The sequence below is a fragment of the Hyperoodon ampullatus genome, assembly GCF_949752795.1.
Source record: "Hyperoodon ampullatus genome assembly, chromosome: 2".
NCBI lineage: Eukaryota > Metazoa > Chordata > Mammalia > Artiodactyla > Ziphiidae > Hyperoodon > Hyperoodon ampullatus.
In genome coordinates, this window is record NC_136915.1 from 71,940,071 (window position 1) to 71,958,192 (window position 18,122).

Genomic DNA, 18,122 nt, shown 5'->3' on the forward strand with positions numbered 1-18,122 from the left:
GGCTGCTTTTAATATTTTTTCTTTGTATTTCATTTTTGATAGTTTGATTAAAATGTGTCTTGGCGTGTTTCTCCTTGGATTTATCCTGTATGAGACTCTTTGTGCTTCCTGAACTTGATTAACTCTTTCCTTTCCCATATTATGGAAGGTTTCAACTATAATGTCTTCAAATATTTTCTCAGTCCCTTTCTTTTTCTCTTCTTCTTCTGGGACACCTATAGTTCGAACGTTGGTAAGGTTAATGTTGTCCCAGGAATCTCTGAGACTGTCCTCAATTCTTTTCATTGTTTTTTCTTTATTCTGCTCTGAAGTAGTTATTTCCACTATTTTATCTTCTAGATCACTTATCTTTTCTTCTGCCTCAGTCATTCTGTTATTGATTCCTTCTAGAAAATTTTTAATTCATTTATTGTGTTGTTCATCATTGTTTGTTTGCTCTTTTGTTCTTCTAGGTCCTTGTTAAACGTTTTTTATATATTTTCTCCATTCTGTTTCCATGATTTTGGATCCTTTTTACTATCATTACTCTGAATTCTTTTTCAGATAGACTGCTTATTTCCTCTTCATTTGTTTGGTCTGGTGGGTTTTTACCTTGCTCCTTCATCTGCTGTGTGTTTCTCTGTCTTCTCGTTTTGCTTAACTTACTGTATTTGGGGTCTCCTTTTCGCAGGCTGCAGTTTTATGGTTCCCGTTGTTTTTGGTGTCTGCTCCCAGTGGGTAATGTTGGTTCAGTGGGTTGTGTAGGCTTCCTGGTGGAGGGGCCTGCTCCCTGTGTTCTGGTGGATGAGGCTGGATCTTGTCTTTCTGGTTGGCAGGTCTGCATCAGGTGGTGTGTTTTGGGGTGTCTGTGACCTTATGATTTTAGGCAGCCACTCTGCTATTGGGTGGGGTTGTGTTCCTGTCTTGCTAGTTGTTTGGCACAGGGTGTACAGCACTGTAGCTTGCTGGTCGTTGAGTGGAGCTGGATCTTGGCATTGAGATGGAGATTTCTGGGAGATTTTTGCCGTTTGTTATTATGTGGAGCTGGGAGGTCTCTGGTGGACCAAGGTCCTGGACTCGGGTCTCCCACCTCAGAGTCACATGCCTGAAACCCGGCTGGAGCACCAAGACTTTGTCATCCACATGGCCCAGAATAAAAGGGAGAAAGAAAAAAGATGAAAGAAAAATAAATAAAATAAAATAAAGTTATTAAAATAAAAAATAATTATTAAAAATTTTTAAAAATTAATAATAAAAAAAAGAAAGAAAGAAGGCAGCAACCAAACCAAAGAACAAATCCACCAATGATAACAAGCACTAAGAACTATACTAAAAAGAACAAACAGACAGAGATACAGAACCCTAGGACAAATGGTAAAAGCAAAGCTATACAGACAAAATCACACACAGAAGCATACACATACACACTCACAGAAAGAGAAAAAGGAAAAATTTATATTGTTGCTCCCAAAGTCCACTGTCTCAATTTTGGGATGACTCATTGTCTATTCGACTATTCCAGAGATGCAGGGTACATGAAATTGATTGTGGAGATTTAATCCGCTGCTCCTGAGGCTGCTGGGAGAGATTTCCCTTTCTCCTCTTTGTTCTCACAGATCCTGGGGTTCAGCTTTGGATTAGCCCCCTCCTCTGCATGTAGGTGGCCTGAGGGCGTCCGTTCTTCGTTCAGACAGGACGGGGTTAAAGGAGCAGCTGATTTGGGGGCTCTGGGTCACTCAGGCTGGTGGGATGGAGGGGTACAGAGTGCGGGGTGAGCCTGCAGTGGTAGAGGCCGGCGTGACGTTGCACCAGCCTGAGGCGCGCCGCGCGTTCTCCAGGGGAAGTTGTCCCTGGATCACGGGACCCTGGCAGTGGCGGGCTGCACAGGCTCCTGGGAGGGGAGGTGTGGATAGTGACCTGTGCTTGCACACAGGCTTCTTGGTGGCAATAGCAGCAGCCTTAGTGTCTCATGCCCGTCTCTGGGGTCCGCGCTGATAGCCGCAGCTCACGCTGTCTCTGGAACTCATTTAGGCGGTGCACTGAATCCCTTCTCCTGGCGCACCAGGAAATAAAGAGGCAAGAAAAAGTCGTCTCTTGTCTCTTCAGCAGCTCCAGACTTTCTCCCGGACTCCCTTCCGGCTAGCCGTGGTGCACTAACCCCTTCAGGCTGTGTTCACGCCGCCAACCCCAGTCCTCTCCCTGGGATCCGACCTCCGAAGCCTGAACCTCAGCTCCCAGCCCTGCCCACCCCAGCGGGTGAGCAGACAAGCCTCTCGGGCTGGTGAGTGCTGGTCAGCACTGATCCTCTGTGTGGGAATCTCTCCGCTTTGCCCTCCGCACCCCTGTCGCTGTGCTCTTCTCCACGGCTCTGAAGCTTCCCCCCTCCGCCACCCGCAGTCTCTGCCCGCGAAGGGGCTTCCTAGTGTGTGGAAACCTTTCCTCCTTCACACCTCCCTCCCACAGGTGCAGGTCCTGTCCCTATTCTTTTGTCTCTGTTTATTCTTTTTTCTTTTGTCCTACCCAGGTACGTGGGGAGTTTCTTGCCTTTTGGGAGGTCTAAGTTCTTCTGCCAGCATTCAGTAGGTGTTCTGTTAGAGTTGTTCCACATGTAGATGTATTTCTGATGTATTTGTGGGGAGGAAGGTGATCTCCAAGTCTTACTCTTCCGCCTTCTTGAAGGTGTCCTCCACTTAGATATATTCTTGATGCAAAGTTTCATCTTTAGCCATAAATACATTCACTCATATGAAAAAAGTCTCTGTAATTAGTTTTTCCTATATAATGGAAAGATATTCTACAATGTGTTTTTCTACATCAGATTAATTCTTCACTCAATCTTTACATCTAAAAGCCATACTTTTGTTAACAAAGTCAAATCTGTCAAACTCACTAAAATCATTCTATTAACATTTGACCAGAATGATTTTTAAAATCATGTACTATTCCAATAATTGTGCTCTAAATATTGGCTAATATTTTTATTATCACCTTCTTATTGATATTTTTGAAATCACTTTAGTGCCTGACCTGTAATAAAACTCATATATTCCATCTCAAGAAAATATTATCCCAATTTACACTGAAAAAACTGAGGCTATAAAGTTAGGTAACTTGTCAGGGATCAAACAGCTAGTTATTAGTGCAGCCAGAACTTAATTGCAGACCTGTCTGACTCTAAATGAAGCATAGGGAAAATTCCCCAAATTTTGAATGTCCTTTCTATTCACTTTTTCTTGTATATCTGAAAACTTAAAAGAGAACAAAAAATATAAAACTCATCACTAAAGTGTTTCATGATAGAGAGGAAAAATTAGAAGGAACAAAGGTTTGTGAGTATACCAACAGGTAGCACTATTTGATCTGAACTGTCAACTAAAGTATTTGATCATAGCAAAGACTCCATAATTCACATACCCTACCTGATCACTTCTTCCAGTGGAAAATGAATTCAGTGATAACAATAATATGTCATTGCCTAAGCAAGTTAAGGAATGAAGGAGGGAAATTATGTATACATCTGTTTTAGCAACAGAGGGTATGGATGATTCATATTCAAATCACAATACTTTAGGATTCAATGCTTTGGGGATATTACAATCTAAAAATACTATTCGATCAAATACACATGACTACCCACTGCAAGCTTAGTGAAACAACCCATAAGAAACTAAAATGATAATGATTAAACTAAACCAACAGTTAATTTATAATTTAAAAACACAGATAACAACAATTAAAATAATGACCGAATCTAGACATTTCTGATTCACCGATAACAAATTGTCCTCCCTTAAAACTGAGGGAACATTGTCAAGCATTGTCAACACTTCTGAATATAAAGCTGAATTAGTCTGCAGGAAGCTCTAGCAACTTGATATTTTTGGTATATAAATACCAAATGTTAATATCATACGTTACTAGTAAAATAAAACGAAACAAAAACCTCTTAGTTGTAAATAAAGATAAGATAGGTCTATGGAATAAAGCCTGATTTTTCATTAATGATGTAAAGGATCACCTGTACATTTGAGCTCTTTGGGAGGTCGCTTAAAGACCACCAATGGGCCACAGAATATTCTTTGAGAATCACTGTTTTAGAAAATATTTATGTTCATCTCAAAGAAAGTAAAGGTAAATAGATCATCTACTTTTTTATCTCAAGCTATACTCTTTTTTAAACAACGGAAATTATTTTTTATGTCTCAGATGTGTTGTGGGCTTTATGGAGAACATAAGAAAGTGACATATTTTCCTCACTTTGAGAATTTTTTCCTTGCACCCCAACTTCTCTCTCCCAACTCTTCATTTGGTAAAATAGCACCATTCACACCAAATCTCTTTTCTTTTTTTCTCTCACATGAGCAAACACTGTCACCTCTACCTACAAATGTATCTCAAATTTAATCACTGTTAAGTTAGTCCAAGCCCTGGTCTTCCCTGGGTGCCTGCAATAGCTCCCGGATTAGACTTTCTCTTTCTATCTGTTCTTCCCTACTCTTCCTGCTCTACAGAGTGATCTTTTCAAAATAAGAATCAAAGCATAATACTTTGATGGTCTCAACCACCTGTGGTTTCCCATGATGTGGAAACCCAGCATCCTTCCCAATCAGCCCCAACTCCTACCCCTCCTCTCCTCTGTCCCTCAGGGTAGGTAGTCACGTGGCCTCCTTCCTACATCAAACCAGAGATTTTCCCACCTCAGAGACTTCACACGTGGAATTTTCTCTGCCTGGAATGCTCTCCCCAGGAATAGGTACATGGCTTGAATGTTTGCTGCATTTGTGTCTCATCCTTATGTCATTTCTTCAGAGATCTCTTCCCTAAAATGCCTATCCAAAATGCACAGTCTGTCCCTCTTTACCCTGCTTCATGTTTTTCTGCTTAGTCCTTATCACAATGTAACATCATATTATATATGCAATTGCTTAAATGTTTATCAGCTCTCTCCCCTACTATAATGTACATTCTATGAGGCAGGGACTTTTTGTTTTATTTATCTCTGTAACCCTAGTTCCTAAAAGATTTCCTCATATATAGAGCATGTCAGTAAATATTTCTTAAGTGATCGAACATCTATATTTATATCTAAACTTAGGTCATTTTTGAGCTGAATTTAGATAACTGCCTAATGCCACATTCAGGTAGCAAATTGCTGGAGAGTTTCTCTAGAATTCTTACTCATTTGTAGTATAATTGATGGTTCTATAGGCTGCCTGAGACCCAGTGACCGTATTCCAATCTAGGGTGAAAGAAGAAGGATAGCAGGGTTGATTTCAGTTTCTCCCATTCACAGCTAGCTGGACATTTAGCATTCCAGACTTAATCTTTTGTTTAAAAAAAAAAAAATAGCTATCTCCCTACAATCTCCCCAGTCCCACTCTCAGTGATCTGAACCTCCAACCAAAGTGCCCCTATTCATAATTCTGAATGACAGCTATTGTAACCACACTCCTCCCCCTAATTTTGCTGCTCCTGGGGAAGAAAAAGAAGTTTAAGAGCCTGAAACTTTAACAAGCCTCTGCCTTTATTTCATGTGACACTTTGACTTGCTAGCTAAAAGGATTGCAAATTGAAACTGAATTATATTTTAAATGAGCTAAATATATTCCAATAGAGGAAATATATTTAAAAGATATATCCTAGCAATATCATGAAACTCTAATCCAATAAGAACTTTTTCAACTCTTCAAAGTGGAAGAGGTTAGATTTTTTTTGATTCATAACTACAGTTACAATAATTTTACCAAAAATAGTTGAATAATTAACATCAGAATATGATATCATAGTAATTGGAAACATGAGGTAGGAAATAGAGGTATTTTATATTTTTATGTTAGTGATAAAAATAATAAGAAAAAAAATAATAGCTATAATACCATGGGACAGGCAATGTTACAAGCACTTTAGAACCGCTCTCTTCAAACCTGATGCAAGCAGCATCATGTCTCCTGAGGATTATTACAGTAGCTTCCAACCTTGTCTATCTGCTACTTGCCCTTGACCCCTACAACCTATTTGCAGTATATCTTAGCCAATGATGCTTTAAAGAATAAATAGTACCATATCATTTTCCTGCTCAAAACCCTTTGATGGCTTTCCACCTCTCCTAGTGTAACAGTCAAAGCCCTTACCCTGTCCTACTAGGTCCTACATAAGGTGACCCCCAGGACTTCCCTGATATCATCTCCTCCTTGCTCACACTGGCCTTTGTTCCACTTCTTACACCTTCCAGGCATGCTTCTTCCCCTGTACCTTGAACTTGATACTCCCTCTGCCTGGAACGTTTCCCCCAAATGTTTGCAAGACTGCTTATTTTTCCTCTTTTAGGTCTTTGCTCAAATGTCATCTTCTGGGTGACACATCCTCTGACCACACAATTTAAAATTGTAGTCCCCACCCCCTATACTTATCAGCATCCTACATATTATATACATTTATCCACTATTTTTCTTGTTTCCAGCCTCTACCCACTGGAATACAAGTTCCACAGAAGTCTTTTTTGTCTGTTTTATTCATTCCTGTAACCCCAGTCCTTAGAAGAGTGCCAGGTAAATAAAAGCTAACAAATATTTGTTTAAAAAATAAGTATATTAAACAACAATGAGATACTTTTACCTATCTATAAGAATGTATAAAATCCAAAACATTGACATGACAACAGCAAATGGTGGCAAGGATATGAAGCAACAGGAACTGCCACTCATTGCTGGTGGGAATGCAAAAAGGTACAGACACTTTGGAAGACAGTTTGGCACTTTCTTAAAAAACTAAACTTAATCTTACCATATGATCCAGCAATTGCGCTTTTACCCAAATAAGTTGAAAACATATCCACACAAAAACCTGCCCACAAATGTTTTTAGCAGCTTTAGTCATAGTAATTAAAAACTGGAAGCGACCAAGATATCTTTCAATAGGTGAATGAATAAACAAACTGTAGTACAACCATGCAAGGGAATATTACTCAGTAATAAAAAGAAATGAGTTATCAAGTCATGAAAAGTCATGGAGAATTATTAAATATATGTTGCTAAGTGAAAGAAGGAAGTCTAAAAAAGCTACATAATGTATGATTCCAACTATGTGACCTTTTGGTAAAGGCAAAATTATGGGGACAATAAAAGGATCAAGGCTTTGGGGGAGGGAGGGAGGGATAAATGGGTGGAGCTCAGGGAATATTTTAGAGCAATGAAGCTATTCTGTATGATACTGTACTGGTGAATGCATGACATTATGCATTTGTCAAAACCCATAGAACTGTATGACACAAAGAGTGAATCCTAATGTAAAGTATGGACTTCTTTAGTTAATAATAATGTATCAATATTGATTTATCAATCATAGCATATACACCACACTAATGCAAGATGTTAATAATCAGGGAGTTTCAGAGCAGGGAGTACATTCGAATTCTCTATACTTCCTGTGAAATTTTTCTGTAAACCTAAAAATGTCCCCCACAATGAATTCTATTAAGTTAAATAAATAAATACATGTCATTAGTAACTTGGTAATAGATAAATATATAATTTTTTTAAATCCTTATAAAATCATTTTGATGTAGTTTCCATGATCATCTCCATCTTGAAGATGGGGAAACTGACCCAGGTTATGTGACTCTTGTCCAAGCTCTTACTAGCTCATACACCTAGTTCTTGGGAGCTTCAGTGGTGGAACCCAGAATGTATCATCTCCAGAAGAAGCACTTTCAATTTTACCCTCACCAAAGGCATTAAATATACAAGGGGAATGCAGTGATTAAAGAACAGCTATAACAAGACATGTTGGCCTAAGTATATTTCCTATCAAGTGTGCAGAGGTGGCCATGCCTTGTGGTCAAAGAGTGAAGGCATCTGTTTGTAGTAGCTGTGCTGAGAAGAAAATTACCATTGAAGAATGAAGCCTGATAGTTTGAGTCATTTGCTTGTGTCATTGTTTATTATCTTTCCTCTTGTCTTTGAAAGCAGTCTGACCACTGTTGACATACATGGTCTTTTAGTAAATATGAACATTTTCTATTGCTACTGTATAGATCTCAATATGGATAGATTCAGAGACACATCTTTCCTATTTTGCTTTTCAATCCACTTGTGAGGCTAATACGTGGTGTGTGCTAAAAAGGGAAGGATGGGTTGTCTAATTTTTGTAAAGGATTTTGAAATATGCCTGAGGTGGCATTTATGTAAAATTAGAGATATGGCAGGACAAGTCATTGCGTGCAAAACAGGGAATTCCAGCTGACTGATGAGACCCCAGGCACATCATCTAGGGCTTATGGTTTTCTTCTTTAAAGTAATTTTTAGATATTCTGCTATCATGGCAATTCTTCTTAAAGTCTGGATCTTCAAAGTGCCCTTTTCCCTGTGCTGCCCAAAATAGAATTTTCACTCCATCTCTGCCTGTGGCAGTAATAAAACAACCCTAATACTCAGCCTCTTTCCAGATTATACAGTCCATAATAGGATATCATCATAGCTTTTTCCAAAGTATAATATTCATCCAATTAACCTTGAATATTTTTTAAGAAAACTCACAATAGAAAAGATAATTGCATGGTTGTCAAAAATTACGACTAACCAGGTACAATAAAACCCCATAAAATAATTCCTATCAAAAGATTAACATTTACTGTGTTGCACTAATGAAACATATTGTAAGAGATTTAAAAATAAATAACAGGAAAAATAGTAAATAGTCATTGCATGAAAAATAAACAACCAAAATGAACTACAAAAGGGTAGAAAAATACATTAAACACAGTAAAGAAATATATTTTCTATATTTAACATAAGAATATGTCCCACCATATAGGAATTATTCTTCCCAAATCCTTGTTAAAGGAAGAACAGATGAACTAAAATGCTTTTCTTGCCCCTTTGTGGTGTCATGAGGTTATTCTATGGACAAGTTTCTACTATATCCCCTTACTAAAAGTCAGAGACTTTAAGGTATAGTCATTGGTGAGACAGAGCAGGGAAAACCTTTCACACATATAGAAATGGAGAAAATTGCTAAAGAAAGGGGGGAAAAAAGCCCCCTTGACAGATAAGCAATAGCTCTGCTTACACAGTAATTTATGGTAATATCGGAAAGCTTTTGAAAAAATTTCACACATACTGCAGGGTAGGACATTGGAGAAGATAAAAGACTCAAAGAGATAGGGGGAAATTAAACCATTTATAAGGGGGGAAGTATTTTGTTAAAAAAAATGTGGCAATTGGTTTTGATAGTCAGAACCATTTATGTAATTTCTGGGCACTTGCTGTCTGAAAAAGTGGCAGCCTAGCATTTCCTCCATTGCTACAAAAAGTCAATTTTGAGGACAAAAAATAGGGGAAGGTTTAATATATATATATATATATATATATATATATATATATACATACATAAATCTATTGTAACACATTCAGTAGTGTTTGTGAGCTAAATTTCTACCATTTGACTAGTTTAGATGTTTTAAACTCTTATCTCTACTTTATTTGATAGCAAATCAATTTTCCAATAAACTATTTTGCCATTGGGGTATTATAATGAAAAAGCAATTAAAATATATTTCTATAAATACTGAAAAATACCTTCATACTAGATATGCAGTAAATAAATGAAGAAATAATCACCCGAGTTGCTACTGCCTTTCTTGTTATTTGGAAAATAATGAGTCTTAATTTACATATTTCTTCATCAAACCCTGAAGCCTTTATTAAGGTCAAAGCTTGAATATAATATATCTGTTATTCTACAGAATTTTATATTTCAAATTTTGCAGTACTATTTGATGCTCTGATTTCACCTTCTGTATTAAAAAATATAAAAGGCATTCATGAAGAATTTTTAAATGAATTTTTTTAAAATTCTTCAATGGCCATTTTTAATAAAGCAGCTCTGCTATCTTCTGAAATTCAATGGATATTTGGGCTATCATTGTCATTCTTATCACTGATTTCTCAACTCAGTTTCTGACCACGACCACTACGGAGATCTTCACTTGAGGAAACATAAAAAATTCTGTCATTCAAAAAGAGCATATTATGAGAATTCTGTTACTTGTTTTTAAAGAATGCTAACAGGAAGATTTGGAAGAAGAAGTGCCAGTCTGTCTCTCTTCTCCCTAACAAATTTCTCCTGAGGCAGAGCTTTAATGTGTAGGTATGGGAACTTCTTAAACAATATGTGTCACTGACAAGGATGGCTGACCCTTTCAAGCTGGCTGATGCTATTCAGGAAAGATACTATCAGAATCTGAAGTAACTGGTTTGAGTTTCTAAAGTATTCTGAGGAAATATTTTGTGAGAGTGGGAAGCGTATTCTAATGTCATTCACATGTTTCCTAGAGAATGAAAGCTGATCTGCCGGGGCGTTGAAAGCATTACAGGCTAATTTCATTGCAATTTCAGGGGCTGGGAAGGAGGTTGAGAGAACCAGGAGTTGGGGTGGGAGGCAGTTCAAGAACCTTGAGGTGAACACTGTTGACTCATTGGAAAATATGGGACCCGCTCTAGTAGGCTCATATTTTGAGCCTTCACAGCAATTGTGCAACTCTCTTGAAAGTTTACACGGTCTTTTTATTTATAGCAGATGTCTCTTAAAGCAAACATTTTTACTTTATACTATACAAATCTTACGGAAAATTGCAAACATAATGTGGAGTTTTGGTCATGCTGTAGAAATCTATAGTATGTTCTACAATGGATTATGAGCAAGGGGAAAAGACTGATACTGATCTAAGGCTGAAGGATAAAGGGTAATCAAAACAAGGCTTCTGCAGATGCTTTTATGAAACTTGTTTTAAAAGAAAAGGCAAAAGTTGAAACTGTGGATTAAACCAACTAAATTAAATCATCTTGTATTCAAAATATATTCTGAACGTCGGGATGAAATGACCAGTAGCCAGACTGAACCTTAAGCAAAGCACTCAGTTGCTGGGACAATTCCACTGTCTGGGCTATTTAAAAAAAAATAGTTTTACTTGGATTTTCTTAAGTACACATAGTATTTATTTCTTATGTACATGCAGTGAAAAAGAAAATCTAAGAATGTGCTTTATTTTTCTAGCTTTTTCTGATTTGTAGTTCTCTTATAATTCAATTTTGGTTATCGTGACTGAAATATATGTCTTGTGGCTGCTCAGCAGTTGCTGACCTGCCTTATAGAAAAGTCGTAGCATCTGAAATTCAGCTCTAAACTTAAAAATATAATGTTCAATTAAGGAGAAAGTAAATTCTGTCTGTAAAGTCAAACCAGGAAATATAAATAGGAAGAAAACAAGAGATATTACAATTTTACAAAAGTGAATGGCAGCAGCTTTAATTTTCCAAGGAATCCATCCAGCTACAAATATTTACTCTATATTTGTTTCCCTAATTATCAGAATTTAAAAACAGGGAATTATATAAATTTTGGAAATTGAAATCTAGAGAAGTAAAACCTATATTTCTGAGACCTTGCTGTTCATTATGCATGGTTCGTAACAATACACGTTTCAAAAAGGAAGTCATTAAAGTAATGTGGCTGTTATGTTTTCACAGGCTTTTGTGAGAATTTAACCAATACAACAGCATAATCTCTATGGACTTTAAAAACACAAATCCATGACAAGGACATGAGATTGATGGAATTTGTAATCACATATTTTTTACTTATGTAATAAATGTATCATTTCAAGAACATTATTCAAAACGGTCCCACTGTGTTACAATGTGTGGATTCCTTTTTGCATTTATTTCTGCAGGAAATTTCTAGATTCTTAACAATCTGTCGTTGGTGTTTCAGTGGGTTACTTACTATCATAATTCTGGTCACAGATGAGGGTTAAAATATCTCTAACCTTTACAAATGTATTATGTGGCACCACTGACACAGCTTTTATTGCAGATAAAATCTATGACAAATTTTCTGTATGACAGAAGAACATGATTTCATATTAAATTCTGATGATAGAGACATATTTCTCTGCTTGTACTTCTAAAATGTTTTGGAAATAGTAACAATGGGCAATAGTTCCTCTTCAATTACAACAGTAAAATCTCAAAATCCACTTTATTTTTATGGGTCCAGAGCTTCAGTAAATATTTCTTAAGCAGAACTGAAAAACAGTGCAAAAAATGTTCAGAATTCAGCTCACTTCTAACCTTGCTGATCAAAACAGACAAAACGTTCAGCTGGTTAGACATAATGAGAAGCAGACAGAGGAAGCTGCAAAAGAGCCTAGAAATTCAATGTTGCCATGAAGGTATATAAGAGCTCCAGCAAAATTTCTCAAATATAAGTGTCAAGATAAAGGTAGGTCCCTCCGACAGTCATTTAAAAGAAAGAATAAAGCCTATTATAGTAACTTTATGGAGTTATAAAAGCACTTGAGTTTTCAGGGAACCACAAACTTGTAAAATGTTTCTGACATTCCATCAAAAAATTGGTATTATGACACTGTCATAATACATAATCATATAGTCAAGGAATGACTGGAAGTAAATCCATAATAGCAGATTTTTTTGAACAAATTTCATATTGCTTTCCCGACATTTTTATCTCCCTTCTTCCCTTACATTTGATGATGAAGAGAAAAAGTAGATAGAGAGGTACATTTTTTCTTTTGATCCCTTTCCAGACAGTCTCTTGGAAAAGATGAGAATTCTGATTGGTTCATATTTTTTTCAGGTTTTGGGTTGTGAAGAGCCCCAAGAAAGCCCATGTCTGACGATCTAAACTGTCTAATATTGTACTGAACACCTCTAAATTTACCTACTTAGGAGAAATCATCCCTTTAAATTGCCAGGATGCCTCACAGCTATGTAAAGGCTCTATGCATTGTGTTTAAGATTCTTGAGGAACTGCTGAACTTGAATATCCTTCCATTGCCTTCTCTGTATGTCACTACAGACTGCCCTAGACTATTTAGGGAATAGGCCTTTACTCATAAGATTACCTGAAGCCAGACCCAAGCTTAACATATGGAGTAGCCAACAGTCACATAAATATGGCTTCTCACCCCCCACCCCCCAAAAATAGTAACATATGGCTTTAATTTTATTTAATTTATTTTTTCTTTCCATTTATTTTAAAAAATCCTCACCCATTGCGTAAGCCTTTGGGCACATGTACATAATAAAAAACATTGCTGAGCATAAATAATGTATATTAACAGTGTCTATTGGGATTCTCAGAAAAAATCTATCAAAATGACTTATTTTATATTTCAAAGTCTCAATTCAAAATCTATTGGCAAAATAATTCTATTAAATTGTATGATATTTCTAATGTCAATTAATTACATTTATATCCAGCTCTATAGTGTAATGACTTTGTAATATTAATTTTGATTTTAATTTAGAAAGAGAACTTGTAAGTTTGCCCCAAGTTTTAGTGTTTAATGGTTTTTCCATATTTAGACTGTGTTCACAGATTGAGATTTTTTACATTTTTCTAGTCAAACAATCGGTCATTTTAAATGTTATCTTTCAGGATTTTTTTTTTTTTTCTGAGTTAACCGATTGAATTTGCTTTGGGGCAGTAAAGAAAATCAGTAAAAAGGACAATTAAACTAAAAGTTACTAAAAAATAATGTTTCATTTTGGCCATGTACTGTTCACATTTGGATAAGACCAGTAACTTATTTTTACAAACATTGAAATTGAAATTTCCTATGGTTGAAAATAGAGAAACCCAATAATCTGATTTTAAAATAGAATATGTCATACCTGACACTAGTTAGCAAAACCAAGTAAGATGTCCATATTGCATCAGCACTAAGTTGATTCTTTCCCATACCCATCAAGTTTTACATCTAATCATTTCAACCAAGAAAGTAAACTGGCTCCAAATTTACTTGGGTCTGGATTTCAGCTCCTCCTTTGGCGAGTCACATACTTCTCTATGACTCTCATTTCTTCATTTATAAGAAAGATTGATGATGAATTGAGGTAGTAGATGTAAAGTGCTTAGAACAGAGTCTCACGCAAGTAATCAATAAATGTTTGCTACAGTTATTATTATTATCATTACCTAATATTGTTATTCAAGCTTTTCAGTTTTCATGTGTTATATTCCTTGCCTGAAATGATCTCCGCTTTCTGTCTTATCTTTATAAATTTAATATTTTCTTCATGACTCAGTTGAGCACCAGTCCAAGGTGATCTCTTTTTTTTCAGAACTCATGTTGACGCTTTATCCCAAATCCCAGTTTAGAACATATGTTATTCTCTAAACATTTCTTATATCCACAAAACAAAAAAAGGACAAGTTGTTTTAAGGAGGCACTTCCTGTACTTCTTGTGCCTAGATTTAACAAGTAATATATGCTTTACAAACATCACAATTAATGCTGCACAGACTCCAAGGAGTTAACTAGCCACTGTTTATGACATCCTTTATTTTTCCTGGTCAAGTCAGAGACCATGTTCTTTCAACAGGGAACTAGTTCATTTTTGTTTTCTTTTGTTTAAAACCAATAACTCATGTTTCTTTAACAGTGGCTCCGTATCTGCCTTTGGATTATAAAACACATTCTTGCACACTAAAATTCTTTGGATTGAGTTCAACTAGACCCAGGATTATATAGAGTTTCCCTCTATAATGCAGGTTATGAAATAGGCAATATTACTTGATGTTGCATTACAGAATATAAATATAAATTCTTGGATATGTCTGTCAGGCTCCTTTAAGTCCCTGAAGCTAAAACAAATATGTCCACTATTATTGACACAGTTAAGGGCTGCAACTATTGGGCATAGTATGTGTATACAGGCAATTCTCACTGTCAACAATGGGACTTTCAAGTATTTAAGATTCCTCTGTGAATTTCATTTGAGCCCATTAAGTAAATGGCTTAGATGAAGGGAAGGTAGCCATCTGAATGCTTAAATGCCTAGAAGATAATTTTTTAAATTTTGTAATTGTCTTATAATAGTTTAAAAAGATCTGCTTGCCTATTACAATGAAACCACCCAAAATCTGATCATAAGGCTTATTTTGTTTTGTTACTTTGCTAAAAAACATTGGTCTCACCTAGCTATCATTCTTTTCTTCTCATCATAAACCAGAGTTCTTTCATTCTTCCACTGTGTCATAAAAGATTCAATAAATTCTGATTTGTATTTCAAATTCCACTCTTTTTTTTTTTAGAAGGACATCAGATTAAATGACAATTACATCACTAATCTCTTTAGCAGTGACAGTGGGAAGCCAAGCTCAAACTCTTTCTGACTGAAGTCCTAAAGAATGTCATGTAATATTCTTCTTTATCACTAATAGTGATTTTGTGTGTGTGAATTCTTCATTTCATTTTTGTTAATTAATATGTGCTCATTTAAGCCATTTGCTTTTGTTAGATACTTCAGACTACTTGTCTCCTTCTTCTTTCATTAAGAAATGTGTGTCTTTATTTTTGCTACAAAAAGAGGAACATTTTCAGTGTTATTGGCCTCAGTAACTTTTTTTGTTAGTGATATTCTTCTAGAAATTTTGCATGAGAATAACTACCACAGGTAAATATCCAACCATTTTGGAAAGATCTTTTTCCATTTTGTTTTTGTTGTTTTTTAAACAATTGAAATAACAAAAATCTTAAGTACTCATATGTGGCTGTATTTGTGTTTATACATGTGTGTATAAATTTATAAACATAAATATTTATAAACATTTTGATGTCTAGTGCTAGGGAGAAAGAGAAATCTAGTGCTTGAATAAACGTTTGGTGAATCAATTTTTACTATTCTAGATTCCATGTAATGTTTTCTTCTCCTTTCAAAGACTTTTCATAGTTACATCTGATTATATTGCAGAAACTATACAGTTACAAAAGTTCTATTCTGATAATTAATAAATATTGCTTGACTCTTTAAAGAAATAAGCAATACAAATTCACATAGAAGTCATTATAAAAATTTAGTATAGATTTTAATACAGTGACTATCAAATATTATGATATATAGGCAAAGAATAAAAACTAAAGAGAAAAAAGTATGTAAAGGAAATAATATAAATTTCTAAACTATTTAGTTATGTTATATGCAAGCAAAATAATTTTCTTTTATGTGAAGAGTGGAAATTTTATGTCTGAGGTTTTCTGAACTTTATCAAATTATTTGAAATTCTAATTATTTTATTAAATCACAATTTTAGTGTTTGAGTTATCCATATAAGAGCTATTAATCAATAATTATTTTTATATTACATTCAACAAATAAAATTTTACCTTAGAAAACATAGGGATAAGGTTGAGTGAAGAAGTACAACCACATCACAAAAACAAAAAGTATAAATGCCATTTCTGTATTTTTAAATCACTGTATCTGCTTTGACTGCACTGAACCTTGTAGTTAACCCAAACAGCTATTATATACACATATTGTTTCAAGTACAAAATGGGTGCTTAATAAACACTTGCTAAAATAGATTAAGGGGAAAAAAGTCAATAAATTATTTAACTTATTGTGACCAAGAAATTCCATTATTATAACAGATTAATCTGGTTAAATTACCCCAAAGTATTGTTGAGTTGGTCATGATTTAAATTCTGTGTAATTCTGTGTGTGTGTGTATAGACACAAGTTTAGAAAATTTTTAAAACAGTATCAAAAAGAAATTCAAAAGAAAAACAACAGTTACAATGCAACATGGAGATGTTTCCATGTAAATTTAGTACAAAATGCCTGTTCAGTTAAGGATTGTGTAATACTTAGGAAGTTAGGAAGGAAGAAATGAAATTTAAAAGTTGATTAAACCAATAAATAAATATTCATTTGACAAAAATAGTTGATACTAATGATGAAATAAATAGTAACTTTTCTTGATAAAGAGTTCTTATATTCACACCAATATAAGGTTAGGTAAATATTTCTTTTATCCCTCCCCCTTCCTGTATAAATTCTTTATTTTGCACATTTTATGAATATAAAAATAAATTTTCAGTTACTATTTTGATATATTACTACATGATAAAATAAATTTCTGTGTTAGAACTGAATTCTATGAATTGTCTGTGTTAATTTATAATATATGTATATATAAAGACCTATTGATTATGTGACATATGTAATAAAGATGAACCTGTGTGATGAACTGAAACTGACATTTTTCTTAGAATAAGCCTGATTATAGAAAAAATATCAGCAGTGAGCTCACAGTACATAGATTACTCTCAAGGTGTTAAAAGAGCATCCACAAAGTTGTCTCTACTGAAACCAGAGTAGCTTTAAAAAAGAATCTGTATCATTATTTAGTGATACCTGTTCATACAGATATTAAGAAACAGTTCTTTGGGGCTTCCCTGGTGGCGCATTGGTTGAGAGTCCACCTGCCGATTCAGGGGACGAGGGTTCATGCCCCAGTCCAGGAAGTTCCCACATGCCGCGGAGCGGCTAGGCCCGTGAGCCATGGCCGCTGAGCCTGTGCGTCCGGAGCCTGTGCTCCACAACGGGAGAGGCCACAACAGTGAGAGGCCCGCGTACCGAAAAAAAAAAAAAAAAAAAAAAGACTTGGAAAATTATTTACATGCACAAAGATAATGGAGTTCTATATGACTTTGTTATTACATGTGACGTTATCTGAACAAATTTCAGGCTGGGGGAGATTAAAATTTTTCTAATTTTCAGGAATAAAAATGTATAAATACATTTTTGTTCAAAATTGTCTCCTCTCCTTTAATGTAGCCACTAAAAGCGGCCAGAAAATGTCTCTTAGTGGAAAAATAGACCAAAGGGAGGACATAGTTGGCAAGCAATAGAAGAGATGGTTGTCAGGGCATAAACAGAAAAAAATTCCAGAGACAAAAAGAGTGTGGGGACAGCTAGTCATGGATGAAGGATTATGTGGGGATTATACAAACTTGGAGAAGACGGAACTGTACTGAAACCAGACCACGTCCAGCTCCCAGATCTAAAATCTACACATTCACTTGTCCTGCTGTCCTGGAATTTCAGTATTCTAGACATAGCTGTTACCATGCTGCTTTGAAAAAAGTACAGAGAGGTAAATCAGAGTATGAGTTTCATTCACCGAATTAATCAGAAAGCTTTTGCCTAAATAACAACCATTACAAGTTTAAGAAAACATCATTTCAGATGCATATTCTTAGGTAGAGGCAAAAGCAAAAAAGTAAAGTTTTGGTTAAGATGCCACAAAGTCAGAAAACTATTTTAATGCAACTC